We start from the raw sequence: 17,961 nt of genomic DNA, 5'->3' as shown, positions 1-17,961 counted from the left end.
TAGTAAAATACAAATAATAGTATAACCAAATCATCAACATATTTCATGATGCATCTTGGTAATTTGCATTTAATTATTAAGGAAACCCTGGTAAACTGTAATGTTTTACAGAACCAGAATTAAACCATAGCTTGCATATACATTTTAATACGTTTTAACTTCAGCTCATCGTGTGCATGGCCTTAACTATCCATACGATGTTGATGTAATATTAACCAGCAACCTAAAATGACTTTGTTACAGCTTGAGTGGCAGTTGATGTCGGACTTTACTGGAAAGCCATTACAACTGGCTATTTATTTAATGGGAGACTCTCATTTTGACAACTTGCCCCAGTGGTAGGGAGAGTTGTTCAAATATATGGGGCATGTGGTCACACATGTTTTCTCTTGACCAATAAAGGTAGAAATGTCCAGTAGCTTTCCTATTGACTAGACTTAAAGATTAATACCTAAAATGACTTTGTTACAGCTTGGATGACCGTTGATGTCCAAGTTGACTGTAAAGCCATTACAAAAGGCTATTTAACAGCAGGCTCCCCGTGTGACAACTTGCCCCAGTCGTGTAAAAAATATATTTTCTCCTGGCCAATAAAGGTAGAAACGTTCAGTAGCTTTCCTATTGACAAGACTTATAGGTTAATAACTATAAAAAAACGCAATCCTAAAACAGAGAAGTGACAACTAGCCGTGTTACCCTTTTTTTAAAGTAAAGGGTGAGTGATAATGCACTGCAATTAAAAAGAACATGGTGTATTTGTGCTGATATCGTTGTAAGGATCATACCTGATGAATTTCAAAGCAGAAATTTGGTTATGTTAGGCAGGTGAAGTTGTAGGTTATGTTGGTGGTGAAATTCCGCTATTGGCACGTGTGCAAATCCATCTCTCGCGCTCTCGCGCACTACAGACAGAGCAGTGTTGTCTCGAGCTCGCCGTGAGCGGACTGTTACCGAGGCTCCTGACGGCGGAGGGAGGGACACACAGTCCGGATGCTCCTTCATGAGGAGTAAAGCAATACATCAGCGACTCCAATGCGGTGCCAAATGTTTCTAATTCGGTTTCTGCGTCCGTTTCCCGCAGGATACCGTTTGGTAAAAAATGCGCATATGAAATAAACGTGGGTGGGATCCCTTCTGCATTGGCCACTGGATCTACTGCCGTTAAAACGCGGATCTGCGTTTGGAGAAACGCTGGAAAATTGATCTGTATGCCGAGCAAACTGGATGGAGATTTCTGAGGGAGATTTCCGCGCCGGTGTGAATAGACGCTTTGTCCTTTGCGTCTTTTTTCACGTCTTCTGAGAGGATTGTATCCGTGTTTCTCCTCAAATGGTCTTATTTTCGTGTTTATCCACTAAACACGACGATATCGTACTGTTTTTTTTCCTCACAGTGCCATGTTTTCTCTGAGGCGATCCGACGTGAGGCGAAAAGTCTGACTGGACCTCCTTCAGAAGTAAACCATCAACATTTCTGGATCCTTCGACCGTTTTTCATTCTAACTCTGTTTTGGAAGCTATAATTCACGTTTTGGATTAAATATATCCTAAACGGAAAGTCTGTTTTGGGATTTCAAAAGGTCGCTTGAATCGAGTCAGCCGTTTGGAATGAAGAACCGTTAAGAGTAGCCGTTAAATATTTCGCGGCATATTTGGATTCGAATTCCTGGTCTATATTCATACGTTTATCGTTTTATACATACCACACAATACATTTATCCAAGTGAGCATTTTGTGTCGAGACTCTGGACCCAGAGGAGGTGATTTAGACATCATCTATCTGAAGATCCCGGACATTTCTGTGCTGCTCTGAACTTGAGGCGTTTGGATGCTCCAGGACGGAGGTAACGCAGTTGTTTCTTTCATTTTGAAGGATTTAAAACGCCAACAAAACACACTGCGATTCAATACCTTGCTTATTTGCATTCAGTTTGCATACTGTGATTAGCTTACACTCAATCGCCAATTTGGTGTTTAATAAATCAAACGTTAGAGGTCAAATAACAAGCTATTGTTTGATTGTGATGCGATACCTTGACATAATTATACAATCTTGAAGACAAATTCGTGTTTTGTTGGATTTGCTTTGGTTATTCAGTGCGCATTGCAATACTTGGTCACATTTACGGAAGAGCGACATTTTGATGAAAATAACTTATGGGATTTGGCATTACTGCTGTTGCTAGTCAGAAAATGTTGATTGATCTTCCTCTTGAAGGACCTTCTGGCAGACGTTTGGAGATCCCTCTAGTCATTAAAGTTTCCCGTTACCGTTTCTTTCGCATTTAAATGTCAGTGTTTGGAAATGGGACGCCATAGGTTATGTAAAGGTTTGCTCGAGAGCCCAAGTTGCGCTTTTGAACGGTTCCTTCAGTTGCACAGAGGAGGATTGTTGGGTTTATCGGTAGCACGGAGCGCAATGAAATCACAATAAGACAGATTTGGGTGATGAGATAAACGCAGCGGGTCCGGTACCGCAGTCCGGATTGAGTCCCGGAGCTCGTGGTGCTGTTGTTGGGGTGTGTCTGTCTGCGGCTGGGAACGCGAATGGAGCAGCGGCCGCTGGGGGCCACTGGCACATAACTCACTCACACACACTCACAGCTTACACAAACTACACCTAAATAACGAATAGAATTAGTATTCTGTTATAGTATTTGGGCGCTTGAAATGTTTGAATGTCAATGCATTAGATGACAAAATGCCAAATCAAGTCATTAATTAGCCTGCTGATTCCATAAGTTTACACTCTCAAGCATAATAGTTCCAAATGTCGGTTTTTTTTTTTTTTTTTTTTTTCATAGTGATTCAATAGAAGAACCATTTTTGGTTCCGCAAATAACCTTTCAGTGAGCACTTCTTAAAATAATTTTTTTTTTCTTAGTCTGAATAATCTTTTTCCACTATAAAGAACCTTTCAATGTTCCATGGATGTTAAAAGTTCTTCATGGAGCCATAAATGCCAGTAAAGAAGCTTTATTTTTATGAGTGATAGGACTCATGTTTGGTTCCTCAAAGAATCTTTCAGTTTACAGTTCTTAAAAGAACCATTTTTAATAATCTGAAGATCCTTCTCCATTATAAAGAGCCTTTTGTGCAATTGAAATATTCCAAATGTGTGAATGTCAATGCATTAGATGACAAAATGCCAAACCAAGTCATTAATTACTGCTTCTATAAGTTCACACTCTCAATCATTATAGTTTCAAATGTTTTTTTTTATAGTGATTCAACAGAATAACGATTTTTGGCTCCCCAAAGAACCTTTCAGTGAGCAGTTCTTAAAATAACCATTTTTTTCTTAGTCTGAAGAACTTTTTTTCCCGCTATAAAGAACCTTTCGATGTTAATTGGATGTTAAAAGTTCTTCACGGAGCCATAAATGCCAGTAAAGAAGCTTTAGACTAATTTTTGGTTCCTCAAAGAATCTTTCAATTAACAGTTCTTAAAAGAACCATTTTTAATAATCTGAAGATCCTTCTCCATTATATAAAGAGCCTTTTGTGCAATTGAAATATTCCAAATGTGTGAATGTCAATGCATTAGATGATAACATGGCAAACCAAGTCATTAATACTGCTTCCATAAGTTTGCACTATCAAGCATAACAGTTCCAAATGTTTTTTTCTCATTATTTTTTTCCCATAGTGAATCAATAGAAGAACCATTTTTTGGTTCCGCAAAGAACCTTTCAGTGAGCAGTTCTTAAAAGAACCATTTTTTCTTAGTCTGAAAAACCTTTTTCCACTATATAGTACCTGCCAATGTTCCATGGATGTTAAAAGTTCTTCATGGAGCCAGAAATGCTAGTAAAGAAGCTTTATTTTTAAAAGTGATATGACTCCTGTTTGGTTCCTCAAAGAATCTTTCAGTTTACAGTTCTTAAAAGAACCATTTTTAATCATCTTAAGATCCTTCTCCATTATAAAGAGCCTTTTGTGCAATGGAAATATTCCACGGGGTTCTTCAAGGAACTGTAAATGCCAATAAAGCTCTAGAGTGTACCATGGTATGCCAAGTCTTTATTGAGCTGAAATTAATTTTGGATGCAATATCTCTGCTGTTTTGTGTAGTTTAGCTGTGTTTCTTTGCTCGACTCGATGTCTGTGAACTATTAAAAGGTGTCCAATAGATTGACTGTTCATTTCTGTAGTTTGGTCTTCAAATCAGAATTCATATAGAGCCCAGCAGGTACTGCAAGTAAAAACCCAATTTATTTTCTCCACAGATACTGTAAATTGATTTTTGAACCAACCATGAGTTCTGAGGTTGTGAAGATGTATGTTTCTGTAGATGCCACAAAGTAGAGTGAGTTCAGCCTGTTTAATAGCCAAACTCTAGATGAATAACTACACTACTAGTAATCATGAAGAGAGATCATCCAATGAACAAAACAATGTTACCATGTGAGTCGGCCTTCATTCACCCTTAAACTACTGTATGATTTTGAATATTTTGCAGTTAACTTACAGTAATTTTAACTTTTTACAATAAGATGCCATTATAGATACATTAGAGAAGTTCATGTTAACTAATATTAACAAAGGCAACTTTATTGTAAAGTGTTATCAACTTTGTTTTTATACTTCTAATCAGTGACTATATATCAGCAGTTTTACATTTTTCTGTCCTTTTTTCATTTGATTACATCATTTGCAGTGCATCATGGGATACCTGTTCATTAAATCATAAAAGTGCACAGTCTAGCTTTAGTATTTTTCCCAATTTTCATATAATTCTGCTTCAAGTCAAACATTGTATTAATGTTGTGATTCATCTCACAGCCAGTTGGTTCAAGGCTTAGATCTCGTTAAGATCTTTCAAAATCCCTTTGGAGATAATGAATGTGAAGAATACTTTAGTAACCAAGGCCACTGAAAAAGTCAGAGCTTATCGATAAACCAATTAAAATGTCCAATTCTCCAAATAAAAGGCTTTGTCCACAACAAAATAGCTTTGGGAAAAAACAACAACAACAAAAAGACTGAATAAGCAGTGCATGCATGTTTTTTTGTTGTTTTTTTTTGCTTTATTCATTTTATTTTTATTATATTATTTTCATTGTGTATGCATATATACCTGTTAGGGTTAAGGAAGATTATTCTCTATTAATTGGCTTTATATGAACAACAATGTAAGTTTATAGTATGTGTGCATTTATATTGTGAATGTTTGTGTTGGTCATTGGGCAGCAGTCGCTCAGGTCTCATCAGTCAGTCTTTCTTCCCACCAGTTTCCAGTTTGTCTTTACAAATAACACGCCTGACTCAGTATTACTCACCCGGCAGCAGCACACGTCCGCTCTCTGATGACTCTTTCCTGTAACCCAGCATGAGGAATGATGTGTGAGGGCTCTATTATTGTAATACTATAATTACCGTGTAAACAGAAGCCTGATGAAATGTGCCATTTGTTCAGCCGCCGCCAAACTGCACTGAGCAGCGATCATATGACGTAGTACCTGATTGTGATTGGTTGCCAGTTCAGAACCGAAACAGATGGATTTGGCGGTTCTGCAGCTGCGGCGCGAGATTTAGCAAGATCTCCTGCGGATCAAACTAAGCTATCATGATGCACTAAATGCAACACATATATGTGATGAGCGACAGCTGGATTATTTAAGCGATCAACACAAGCTTTGGTCCCCATCCTGTTGCCAGATCCTCACGGGATGGGTGACGCTCTGCAGGTAGTAAATGGTTTATGCTGATGATATGGATTATCCCGTTCACAGGCGTGCATATTAGATTTAGTTTTAATGATAAGTAGACCGCTCTGGGCTGGTTTCGGAAAAGGATAATTTTATTCCGCTTGCATTACGCAAACAGCCCCTGGGCTTAATAACGCCGATTGTGTTCCCATCATGTTTAATTCAGACACGGCATGTTTTTGCCATGTCTCCTGGTCTACCGCTCGTCTAAGTGTGTGTGTGTGGAGTTTAACCGAGCATTAACGTATCATAGAGACTGTCGGCGCCACTAATGGAGTCGCTGGTTGGTTTGCATCATTTCTTTCAGGTTTGGGCCTAATTAAGCCATTCCTGCTTTCGTGTCAGACGCTGGGTAGAGAGGCTGATGTTATAGCACGTCTTAATGAGCACCTGAATCATTACAGGCTGTGTACTGATGATTTGAAGTGAAAATTCACACAAATATAGAAACTTTTCTCTCATGTCTCATATGCAGTGAACTGAATACATTAGAATTGAACAGAACTCAATTACCAAGACTTTCCATCCCGCAGTAAAATGTATATTTCAGCCCAAAATCGAGAGAAAATACATTTTACAGAAAAAAATGAAGCCAGGTGATAAAGTTTTTGTGACTTTATTTGCATAGCAATTAAAAGGTAAAAAGGTAATTGCAACTTTTTATCTCACAATTTTAACTTTTTCCACACAAATTCCAAACTCAGAAACTCAGAATTGCGAGATATCAATGCAGAATTACACAATATAAACTCAGAAATGCATATATAATCTCAGAATTTGGAGATATAAACACAGAATTGCAAGATATACAGTAAACACTAAATTGCGAGATATAAATGCAAAATTGCACAATATAAACTCAGAATTGCGAGATATAAATGCAGAATTATGAGTTAAAAATGTGCAATTCTGAAAAGAAAAGTCAAAACTGTGAGATTTTTGCAACTGCAAGGGAAAAAGTCAGAATTGTGAGAGAAAAAGTCGCAATATTTATTTTTTATTCCGTGGCAGGGAGAAAAAACAGAATTGCAAGATGTAAACTCAGAGTTCTGAAGGAAAAAAGTTGCAGTTGTGAGAGAGAAATTCAGAATTGTGAGAAAAGAAGTCCAGATTGTGAGAAAAAGAAATTTCAATTACCTTCCAATTTCACAATTTCTCAACTAAATAAAAATACTGACATAATGCAACATTAAAATAAAATATTGGTAAAATATGTTTTTCCTTTTAATTTTAGGATGAAATATGACTATCTTGACAGTTTTTGTAAGATTCAGATTATTTGACTTCTCTAATGTGATGCATTTCTGTGTAAAACAGAGTATTTAGTGGGAAATAATCAAAGGTGAAACTATTTAATCTGGTGATAGGATTGTGAAAAGTGTGCTATGAACTTTTTATATTTGTCGTACATTATTTTTCCCTGTAGATGCAGCTTCAAGAACATCAGCCAAAAAGAAAAGTCATTTCAGAAGTGCAGAATTGTTTAAATTATTTATTTATTATTATTAGAAAGGCAAGTAGTGATAAATTGTGCAAAATAAAATCAGGGACATTTATTAAGAAAGTAGATAGGGTCAGTTTTGACTACAAGCTTAAAAACTGTACAGTTGACCATGTAGCAAATGTAGTTTGTTGAATATTTTTTAAGAGTCAATTTAAAAAAAAAAAAATTATTCTGTCTTCTGTCTTTTATTCTATAGTCTTGCACCCTAGCTCTTAAATATACCGTATGGGCTGGTAAATGAAACAGAGCATTTTCAAACTACACGAAGTGTAAAAGTTGCTAAAAATACTACATGTTTATGGTTTCTGGAGAAAATGTGAGTGGTTTTTGAGTATATAAAAGTGTGAAAATGTTGGTGGTTGCCAGGGTGTTGCTTTGCAGTTGCTTGGATGCTCTGAATGAATGTCTTGCTGTTTCTAGTGTGTTTCTAGGTCGCTATAATGTTGTGGATGGTTACTAAAGTATCTGTGATATTTTGGCCTTTCTAGATTTGGTTTGAGTTGCTTCTTCAATGTTATTGCAAACCATCAGTGACAAGATTCATGCTAAACGTGGGGTTTGCTGAAGAGTGACCCCTCGACGATCATCTCTCCAGGTCTGGTTTAAGGTAGAGGTCATAATTCTGCGATTAGAGTCTTTTGTATTCACTTTGTAGATTTCTGCTGCTGTCTGAAGGGGAGGCGTTTATCTTTGTTGGTTATTGGCTGATGAGGCATCAGAGAACGCTCTAAGCTTCTTTGTGTAAGAGCGAAAATCGCTTTTAGCGGCGGATAAGAGGGAGATAATATCAGATAAATCCTGCGGCCTGCGTTAGCATGCAGCATTAGCCGTGTAATAGCATATGGAGTGCAGTTTGACAGAGAGGGATCAGATGGCCGCCAGCCGTTTACCGCAGTTCCGTCTTAATCGCGGAGGGTTAACAGTTGTTTCAGATGCATGCAGAGACAGATAGCCGAGGCCTTTTAGATATTCCGAGCGCATGCTTTTAAAATTCCCCCATGGCTGCAACAGAAGTCTGCAATGGCTTGATAACTCGCGTGCTGTCAGTTGCTGTCGCCGATGCCGAGGGAAGCTACATGTTCTGCTTCAGAGCTTCTTCTCTTCAGGAATAATTTAAAAGTTCTGTGGGACACGTTTGCATTTTTCCTGCAGCGATGGCAGGGCAGACGTCTAATTAAGATGAAGAAAAAGACACAAAAATTGACTAGCTGTTTGTAGATGAACACTTCTGAAAAGGCCTTGTGACACGGGTGCCAGTTTCACCTCTGACTGCAGAGAATGTGACAGATCGGTCATGCGTCACTCAGCTGAGTCCCTCAGTCTGACAGATGTCCTGTGATTGGCTCAGAGGTTGTGGTGGGCGTGTCTCATGTCACCGAGTAATTTAATACAATACATGCTATATATAGTTGCTGTAAATTTAATTTAAAAACGATTTAGATGTTTTAATAATCAACTGGTAATGTCTATTTATGGATACTTATTTATTATGATGATTATTTATATTTATATGTATAAGCAATATTGCAACTTCAGTAGGGTTGGGTATCGTTTGGGTTTTTTTCGATACCGGTGCCAAATCGATACTTTTAAAACAGTACCGGTGCCTAAACGGTGTCTGAACCGATACTTAAAAATAATCAAAAATAAATAAAAATGACCAATTAATAACTGGATTGGCCATTAGCACTAAACACATGATGTCTTTTTCATTCATACTGGATGCCAGAGGGCGCCCTCGCACAAAAAATCCACATATCCAGTCACAGAAGTAGCGGAACTCATGAAGCTCCAGGAAATCCCCAATATGGACAAATGCATTGCTATGGATGTAACTGAGTAAACAAGATATAAACGTTTTGAATGATGAAACAAATACAATAAACACTCGACTACAACAATGTATAGTTTATCTGTGTTATTCAAGCCATCTCTGGTATTTCCATAATAATTAAGTATATTTATAATCCATTGCCAATCGATGTATTAGTAGCCTATGGATCATTTTCTGCCTCATTCTGTGACAAGAAGCTACATCAGATCACAAAAGGAAGCATTTAACTGGTGCTGTGGACTAAAAAGGTAATGCTCTCTTTTGTTGGACAACAGGTTTAAAAACATGAATACAAGAGAATTTTAGCTTTAGGCATTTTAATTTAAGAATGTTTAGCTTAGCTAGTTAATGGAAGGTTACCTGCTGCAGTCAGAGCAAGTGTAATCTCTGCATTCACGCGATATTACAACTTGTTGCATCCATTGTTATTTTAGTATAATTGATGTACCATTATAGTTTTTATTTTGAATAAAAAAATTTTCACATTTTGATTTTAGCTAAAGTTTTAGTAATTTTGTGTGTTTGTCATTTTTATTAGCTTTTTTTTGTCTATATATATTTCTTAGGAATTATTATTTTTAATTTATGCATTTTTAATTAATTTAGTACTTCAGGTTTAAGTACATGGAAATGAGAAATGTTGCCTTATTTTTTATTTTATTTCAGTAAATGTTTATTTCAAGTGACAAAAATATTTTTTATTGTTTTAGTTAATTATACAAACCCTGGTTATATTAAAATATAATTTTATATATACACACACACACACACATATATATATATATATATCGCAAAATCTCTACTGGTTGACATGTATACTGTTAAACAACATATATGCTGTCATATCACCCAGCACTACTTGGAGAGAGCAAGGGAGGGAATGGTAGGGAGCTACAGGAGGCCAGTAAGGAGATATTGAGGTGCTGAATAAATGTGATGGAGTCACGTGTGTGTCGAGCTGTTGAGCTGTCAGGGCAGGCGGTTTACAGAGAGAGTCAATCTGTCCATGAGCCTCACCAAGCCGCAGGGTGTGTCACGCCCGTCAAAGATGCTATTCATGTGGAAATCAGCGTGAAGGGATGAAAAACAGCTTCGCCTTGACACACGTCTATTTCCTAAAGCAAAACCTGAAGCCCGAGGGGCGACAAAGAGAGAGAGATTCCCTATGACCACCAACAGGATGCCAGAGCTGGTTCCTGGTTCGGTGTTTCCTCGTGGTGGCATTAAAATACTGAGTGCAGTGGTAAAATATATACTCACATCCTTCAGGTGCTAGATTTGTGAGCAGGTCATTTAGAAATTAGGTCTGTCAAACTGAAAGCATCAATTAATATGTTCACATTGCCACAATGGACTCCAGTAAGCATGTACTGAATTTAATGGCCAACATTAGAAGGTTGGAGTTGATTGGCCTTGTTTGGTGCTGTAGGTGTTGGTTGGCATTAGTTCCAGTGGCCAGCATTTGAAGGTTGGGTTGGTTGGAGTTAATTGAAGTTCGTTGGTGTCTGTCCATGTTGGTTGGTATTGGTTTTTGCAGCTTGGTTCCAGTGACCAACAATAGAAGGTTGGGTTGGTTGGAGTCAACTGAAGTTGGTTGGTGTTAGCTGGCATTGGTTGGTGCTGTTTGGTGTTGCATACCAGAGCTTGGTTCCAATGGCCAACATTAGAAGATTGGAATTGATCGGACTTGGTTGGTGTTGGCACTGGTTGGCATTAGATACCAGAGCTTGGTTCCAATGGCCAACATTTGAAGGTTGGAGTTGAATGGAATTGATTGGAGTTGGATGGAGTTAGCTGGTGTTGGTTGGCACTAGTTGGTGCTGGATGGCATTGGATACCAGAGCTCGGTTCCAATGGCCAACATTAGAAGGTTGGAGTTGAATGGAATTGATTGGAGTTGATTGGAGTTGGCTGGTGTTGGTTGGCACTAGTTGGTGCTGGATGGCGTTGGATACCAGAGCTTGGTTCCAATGGCCAACATTAGAAGGTTGGAGTTTAATGGAATTGATTGGAGTTGGCTCGAGTTGGCTGGTGTTGGTTGGCGCTAGTTGGTGCTGGATGGCGTTGGATACCAGAGCTTGGTTCCAATGGCCAACATTAGAAGGTTGGAGTTTAATGGAATTGATTGGAGTTGGATGGAGTTGGCTCGAGTTGGCTGGTGTTGGTTGGCGCTAGTTGGTGCTGGATGGCGCTGGATACCAGAGCTTGGTTCCAATGGCCAACATTAGAAGGTTGGAGTTTAATGGAATTGATTGGAGTTGGATGGAGTTGGCTCGAGTTGGCTGGTGTTGGTTGGCGCTAGTTGGTGCTGGATGGCGTTGGATACCAGAGCTTGGTTCCAATGGCCAACATTAGAAGGTTGGAGTTTAATGGAATTGATTGGAGTTGGATGGAGTTGATTGGAGTTGGCTTGAGTTGGCTGGTGTTAGTTGGCGCTAGTTGGTGCTGGATGGCGTTGGATACCAGAGCTTGGTTCCAATGGCCAACATTAGAAAGTTGGGTTTGTTGAAGCTGGTTGGACTTAGTTTGCATTAGTTAGTGTTTGTTGGCATTTGTTGGGAATGTGAATTGACCTTTTAACACCATCAACACATTTAATCCATTACATTTTAACCGCTGAAAACTGTAAAGTCTGATTAGAACATTTGGAGCTGATTGAATCTAATCAAAGCTGTAGTGTTGTCACGGTACCAAAATTTCAGTATTCGGTACCGATACCAGTGAAAATCCATGGTTCTCGGTACCAATTTCGGTACCACATGCTAATTAAAAACGCACTATTTTTAATAATAGTCAAACAAAAATAAAATTTACAAAAATCAATGCCATTCTTCATACTTATTTAAATTGTGTTTTAAGTTTTTCCGCAAGTAATAAAAGTATGAAAAACAGTAAACAGTAAAGTTTCACCCAAATTTAATTAGTCTTTTAATTAATGAAATTTAAACAAAATATTGTGTGATTATTTCTTTAAATATATATATATATATTTTATCAACAGTAGTAATAGTATCACATACATTCTACTAAATAATAGTAATATATTTTTGGCACAATGTCTTTAAGATAAACTTTTATCTTGACAGGTTGCCGTGAATACCTTTAAATTTCTGTGTGTAGCTATATGATATGAAGCTGGTTTTACTCAAATGGAACGGTAGAATACTCGTGAAGGGACTCTCAGAGCAGTTCTGTAGATGTTGTTTATGTATTTATGTCTTCATTGAGACGGCAGATGCTGAAATCACCGCGAGCATCGCGCTTCAGTGTAAAAAAAACAAAAAAAAAACGCGTGTCTCTGCCATTCATTCATACATTCACACACACAGAGACTCGCAGAACATGCGGGATTCATATCTGAATCGACTTTTGCGGCTTAATATTTACAGATACTAGTCCATGTCGCGATTTGATTAAAGTGCAATGACCTACTTTTGATTAATTCATCCAAACTTTGACAAATTCCGTGACATTCCGTGCTAAACTGTAAACTCCGTTTTTATAACTGGATTCCGAGATTCTGCATCGCGGAAATCATAGGTCTGTACGCGTCAAGAACCGGGTTGACCGGGTACTCGGTACCACCGGTACTTAAAAAAACCTGGTACCGTGACGTTCATTTTTTTAGTACCAACTTGGTACCGAAGTACCGGGTCTTTTGACAACACTACAAAGCTGCAGCATAAGCTTCTCTTTCACACTCACACCAAAGGTCCCTGGTCGACCAGCCATTTATCAGTAAATGATGGAGAAAGACCCTCTTAATGGGTCATTTATTTATAAATCAATCTGAGATGGGACGTTTGACAAAAGCAGAGGTCATTTGCCTTATTGAAGGTCAGGTGAAATGAACGAGTGAAACACTGTATTTCAATAAAATGCTGATGCCAGTAAGGTTGTGCTCTTAAAGTGTGTGGAAGGTTGTTTTATTATGGTGTGTTTGTATATTCTTTTGTGTTTTATAGACTATATACACTGGCTGTCAAAAGTTTTGAATAATTGGTGAGCTATTCTGCACTGTTGTATTAATTTGCAATGTATTTTTCACTCGAATTACCAAACTTCTTTTCTCAGCTGTCCAAATTCATTGTCTCAGAATCATTGCAGGCTTACTGTAGTAAATTGGGGGAAGGCAAGAAGTTTATGTACTTGTTCGTGTTTGCGTGTTGTATAGGGTTGGTTATCATTTGAATTTTAGCAATTTCGATTCTACTTATCGATTCCGGTTCTTTTCGATTCCAATGTGATTAAATAATGATATCAAGCGTTTATCCTGTGTCTCTTTTTTTTTTTGCAAACCATTTATTTGCAGCTGAATACAATGAACAAAAGAGCTGTTTGTGTGCAAAATAGAACTGCATGATTCTGGATAAATTGAGTTTTTTCTTTTCTTTTTTTTCCCAATGGAAGTTGTGGTTCTCTCATGATTCTGAAGAAAAAACATTAGACAACTAAACAAAATCACATGCAATTTATGAATGAATGATTCAATGACTCACTCAAGATTTACTTGTTTCATTACTGGATGAATCCGCATTCTTGAACGAATCTCTTGTATGATTCAATACATTTTAACAGCCCCTTTTCACCACCTACTGGCGTAACAATGTAATCGATAAGTCTTCATTTGAAGTGTCAAATTACTTTCAGAAGGTGATTTACTCTATTTTAATCGCTACTGTACATATCAGAGTTTATATCTGAACTATAAACTTTTATCCCAGTACTTCTGTTTTTTGAATGTTTGTAACACAGAAATAATAATACTGTGTGGTTGAAAAGACTGTGAAGCTGTTTCATTCATGACAGATGACAGCTGCTGTCTTTAGGTCAACGGCAGCACGAACGCAAATTTAAATGTTCAAATCACACTGAATGGAGCGCTTAGATTAGCGAGCAAGGTCCTGGCAGACCGCTAGGTTGGGTCCTCACAGATGAAGAAAAAAAAGCGCACACAGGAATCGATAGACAGAATCTAAATTTTAATTTGACAACGAGTATCCGATGCTTGACCTTAGGTATCCGATTCTGGAATTGGAATCGATTTTCGATTCCAAACCCTAATGATGAATACAAAAAATTTAATATTCAAATTGATTGACATCCAAGTCAGTGGAGAAACAGACTTGGTTTTGGTGGAAATAGGGTAAAAGAGAGAGAAAGAGTGACAGGAACAGAGAACACAGAGTGTGAAGGGCCGTTTAATGCCATTAGATGATAGAGGACAAACCCCTAATGAAGTAATGAACCAGGACCATTAACATCTCACACGGACCGAATAACATCATAAACTCACATCTGCACTGAAACCGAGAGCCGAACCTGCCTGGTAATGAGACTGATGGAAAACATTAAGACCAACAGAAGTAATGAATAGAAAATGACATTTCTCCAGGCCTGGAGTTTAGTCATTTTCACTTCACTGTTATTGTTTTCAACACACTGGTTTGGGGTCAGTTCAGGTTCAGTCTCAGAAGATGAGAGACCTCCACCTCTTCAGGCAGAAAATACTCATTTAATTTCATTCCTCAATCTTTCATTCATTCCTTCAGCCTTTCATCGTCTCATTTCCCAAGCACACGAGAAGCAAATTAGCAGCAGATCCTTGATTTAATTCCCATGAAACCCAAATTATTGCTCAAGAGCTCTTGTTTTAAGAAATATTAATTACATTCCACATTTGCATCAGAAGCTTCTGAACTCAGTAACATCTCTAAATTTAAGTCATTTGGAGATGAAAACGACCATCGTATCAGTGGCAGATGACATGCATATAAAATGTGGCCTACATGCAGACGGTTCTCTCACGGGTCCATGTTTGGCGAGTGTTGCTGGCTGTGAAAGTCTGGCTCAACCTCCATCTGTCCCTGACACCTCACGGGCTCCACCAGAATCAATCCGGCTCAAACTGGCAGAACTTTACTATCAGACCGACTGATATTATAGCAGCTCTGAGGGCGCTTTCACACTAGAGCTGCTGTCCGGGTGGTTTCGTACCTGTGAACCGCACGCACATCTGCTTCAAATGGCAGTCTGGAGTGAGAGACACTATAGTTCACAAGATTAATACTTTCATTCAGCAAGGATACATTAAATTAATCAAAAGTGACAGTAAAGACTTGTAGAATGTAAATAAATGTTGTTCTTTTTCATTTTACCCATTTTCAGTGATCAGTAACCAAATGTGGTACTTTGCATGCAGCTAATATTTAATGCTTTTAAAGAGGAATGTCTGAAGAACGTTTATGCTTCTTCATGTATTCATGATTATGTAATTTCAACACTATTGGTTATTTAGACTTTCCTCTTTAAATACAGTAAGTATCAGCTGTTTGCAAAGTGATCTACATTTGGTTTGTGACCACTAAAAATGGGTAGAATTCAATATTTTGCACAAAAAGCCATATTGAAATCCCCCTATCTCTGGCAATGAACCATATAGAGCATTAAAAATGATAAAAACAAAAGAAAAGTTTGTTAATATTTAAAATTTAAAATAATATTGAGATGTATTCAATACTTCTTGAGTTGGACGAATGCAAACGTTGAAAATATAATATATTTGACATATGTTCTATGCAAATGTTTTGGTAGAGGGAAAAGAGATACATTTTCAGTTTCAACATTATTTGTTCTTCAGATGTTGCATTTTAATAGAAAAAAGTACCAGCTGCATGCTAACGCCTATACTTTTGACCACTAAAACATTTGTACAATTTAACAATTTACTCCTGAAGCCAAGTTGAAATCCCAGTATCTCTAGAAATTAACCTTACCAGGCCTTAAAAATGAAGATACTAAAAGAATAGTTTGTTAAGAATCAAAATATAAAAGGATATTAAGATATCTTTAATACTTGTTGAGTTGCAAGTATGCAGACTTCAGGAAAAAAACCAAAAAGTGTTTTTTCCCCATTTTTGAATGGTCGTCATTGGCATACAATGCAACAAAGATTGCTAACGTCAACAGATTTTACTAATAGAGCTACCAATCTCTTTTTAAAATAACAACAAGGATGCAGCCATCTTTCTAAAGTCAATTTACCCCCTGTAGTTTACTCAATAAATATTCATGCATGTCATTTTAATATTTTCACTATATCTATATCACTATATCTATCTATCTATCTATCTATCTATCTATATAGCTATATAGCTATCTATATATATGTATATATATATACAATCAGAAAATAAAAATATAATATATATATTATATTTTTATTTTCTGATTGATTTGACACAGAATAACCCAATATTTCACAATATTACCATTTTACTGTATTTTTGATCAAATAAATGCAGCCTTGGTGAGCAAAAGAGACTTCTGTGAAATATATACAGCGGGTAGAATAAGTATTGAACACATCACCATTTTTCCCAGTAAATATATTTCTAAAAGGTGCTGTTGACATTACATTTTCACCAGATGTCGGTAACAACCAAAGTAATCCATACATACAAAGAAAATAAAACAAATAGAAATTAAGAAATGAAGTAACGTGTAATAAAATGGAATGACACAAGTAAAAGGTATTGAACTGCTGAAATTTATTTGATACTTTGTACAAAAGCCTTTGTTGGTAATGACAGCTTCAAGACACCTCCTGTAGGAGAAACTAGTGGCATGCATTGCTCAGGTGTGATTTTGGCCCATTCTTCCACACAGTCTTCAGATCTTGAAGGTTCTGTGGCCTCTTCTATGAGCTCTGATCTTTACTTCTTATTTTCTATTGGATTGAAGTCAGGTGATTAGCTGGCCATTCTAGCTGCTTAACTTTCTTTCTCTGAAACCAGTCGAGAGTTTCCTTGGCTGTGTTTGGGATCATTGTCACCCTTGTTTCATCTTCATCGTCCTGGTACTGTAGGTGTTGGGACTGAAGCTAATATTAATTTCCACTGACGAGGGGCAGGATTGTTTTCCAATTACTGATTGATTTCAGCTGGTGTCTTGGCTTTCCATGCCTTTTTGCACGTCCCTTTCTTCACATGTTCCATACTTCTTCCCTGTGTCATTCCACTTTATTACACATAACTTCATTTCTGAACTTTTTTGTTTTGTTTTGTTTTCTTTGTATGTATGGATTACTTTGGTTGTTACCGACATCTGGTGAAAATGTCAAGTCAACAGCACCTTTAGAAATATATTTACTGAGAAAAATGGTGATGTGTTCAATACTTATTTTACCCGCTGTACGTAGATAAAAAAGCCACAACGTTGCAATTGGTATGAACACAATCTGGTCTAAACTGCGTAAATGAACTGATATTGATGACATAAAATGTGCCTGTTGTTGTATAAATCATTTCTTCATTTTGTCTCCCCAGTAATTGCCTTTAGCGAGCAGCTTGCATTCTTCACATCTCCTAGAATTAATCCACAGCAAAAGACGAGTGCTGTTGTGAATGTATTAAGGTTTGGTAGTAAAACCAAATGAGCCTCGAATCAGCAGAAGCTCTGAATTAAATTGACCCGTGCTGGTTTAGCATCCATATAAAACAGACCAATCCTTGCAGAACCTCTAAATCAAATTCAGCAATCCTGGCTTAACGTTTATATCACAAAAAACAGTCCTGGCAGAACCTGCATGTCAAATTGAAAAATCCTGGATTAGAATTCATATCCGAATGAACCTCTATATCAAATTGACCAATCCTGGCAAAGCTAATTCTGCTTTAATCCGTCTTTCAAGCCGGAGTTGGACTCTAATGGGGTTTGGATCTTATGAACTCTATTGAATGAGATGGAAGGTCAAATGAAATCACAATAATCACTAAATCACTTTTCGTGACCTTACATGTTAGCATAATTGGTGCAAGATCAAGCATGTAGAAGCATTTAATGTAATCTGAAAGAAAACCAAATGCATTGATTCTACAACAACAGTGCCTTTGATTCAAGCAAATAATCAATT

General features: G+C 37.3%; 1 protein-coding gene across 1 annotated transcript in view; it reads left to right on the top strand.

Moving 5' to 3' along the window:
* The first annotated feature begins 840 nt into the window (after positions 1-840).
* lrfn1 (leucine rich repeat and fibronectin type III domain containing 1) overlaps positions 841-17,961 on the top strand; it is a 167,263-nt gene continuing 150,142 nt past the window's right edge. Inside the window, exon 1 of the mRNA XM_058745284.1 lies at positions 841-1,843. The gene's annotated coding sequence lies outside the window, so the exon portion shown is untranslated. The remainder of the gene's footprint in view (positions 1,844-17,961) is intronic.

This window comes from Onychostoma macrolepis, chromosome 15 (assembly GCF_012432095.1).
Source record: "Onychostoma macrolepis isolate SWU-2019 chromosome 15, ASM1243209v1, whole genome shotgun sequence".
Lineage (NCBI taxonomy): Eukaryota > Metazoa > Chordata > Actinopteri > Cypriniformes > Cyprinidae > Onychostoma > Onychostoma macrolepis.
This window is presented reverse-complemented; position numbering and strand designations above follow the sequence as displayed.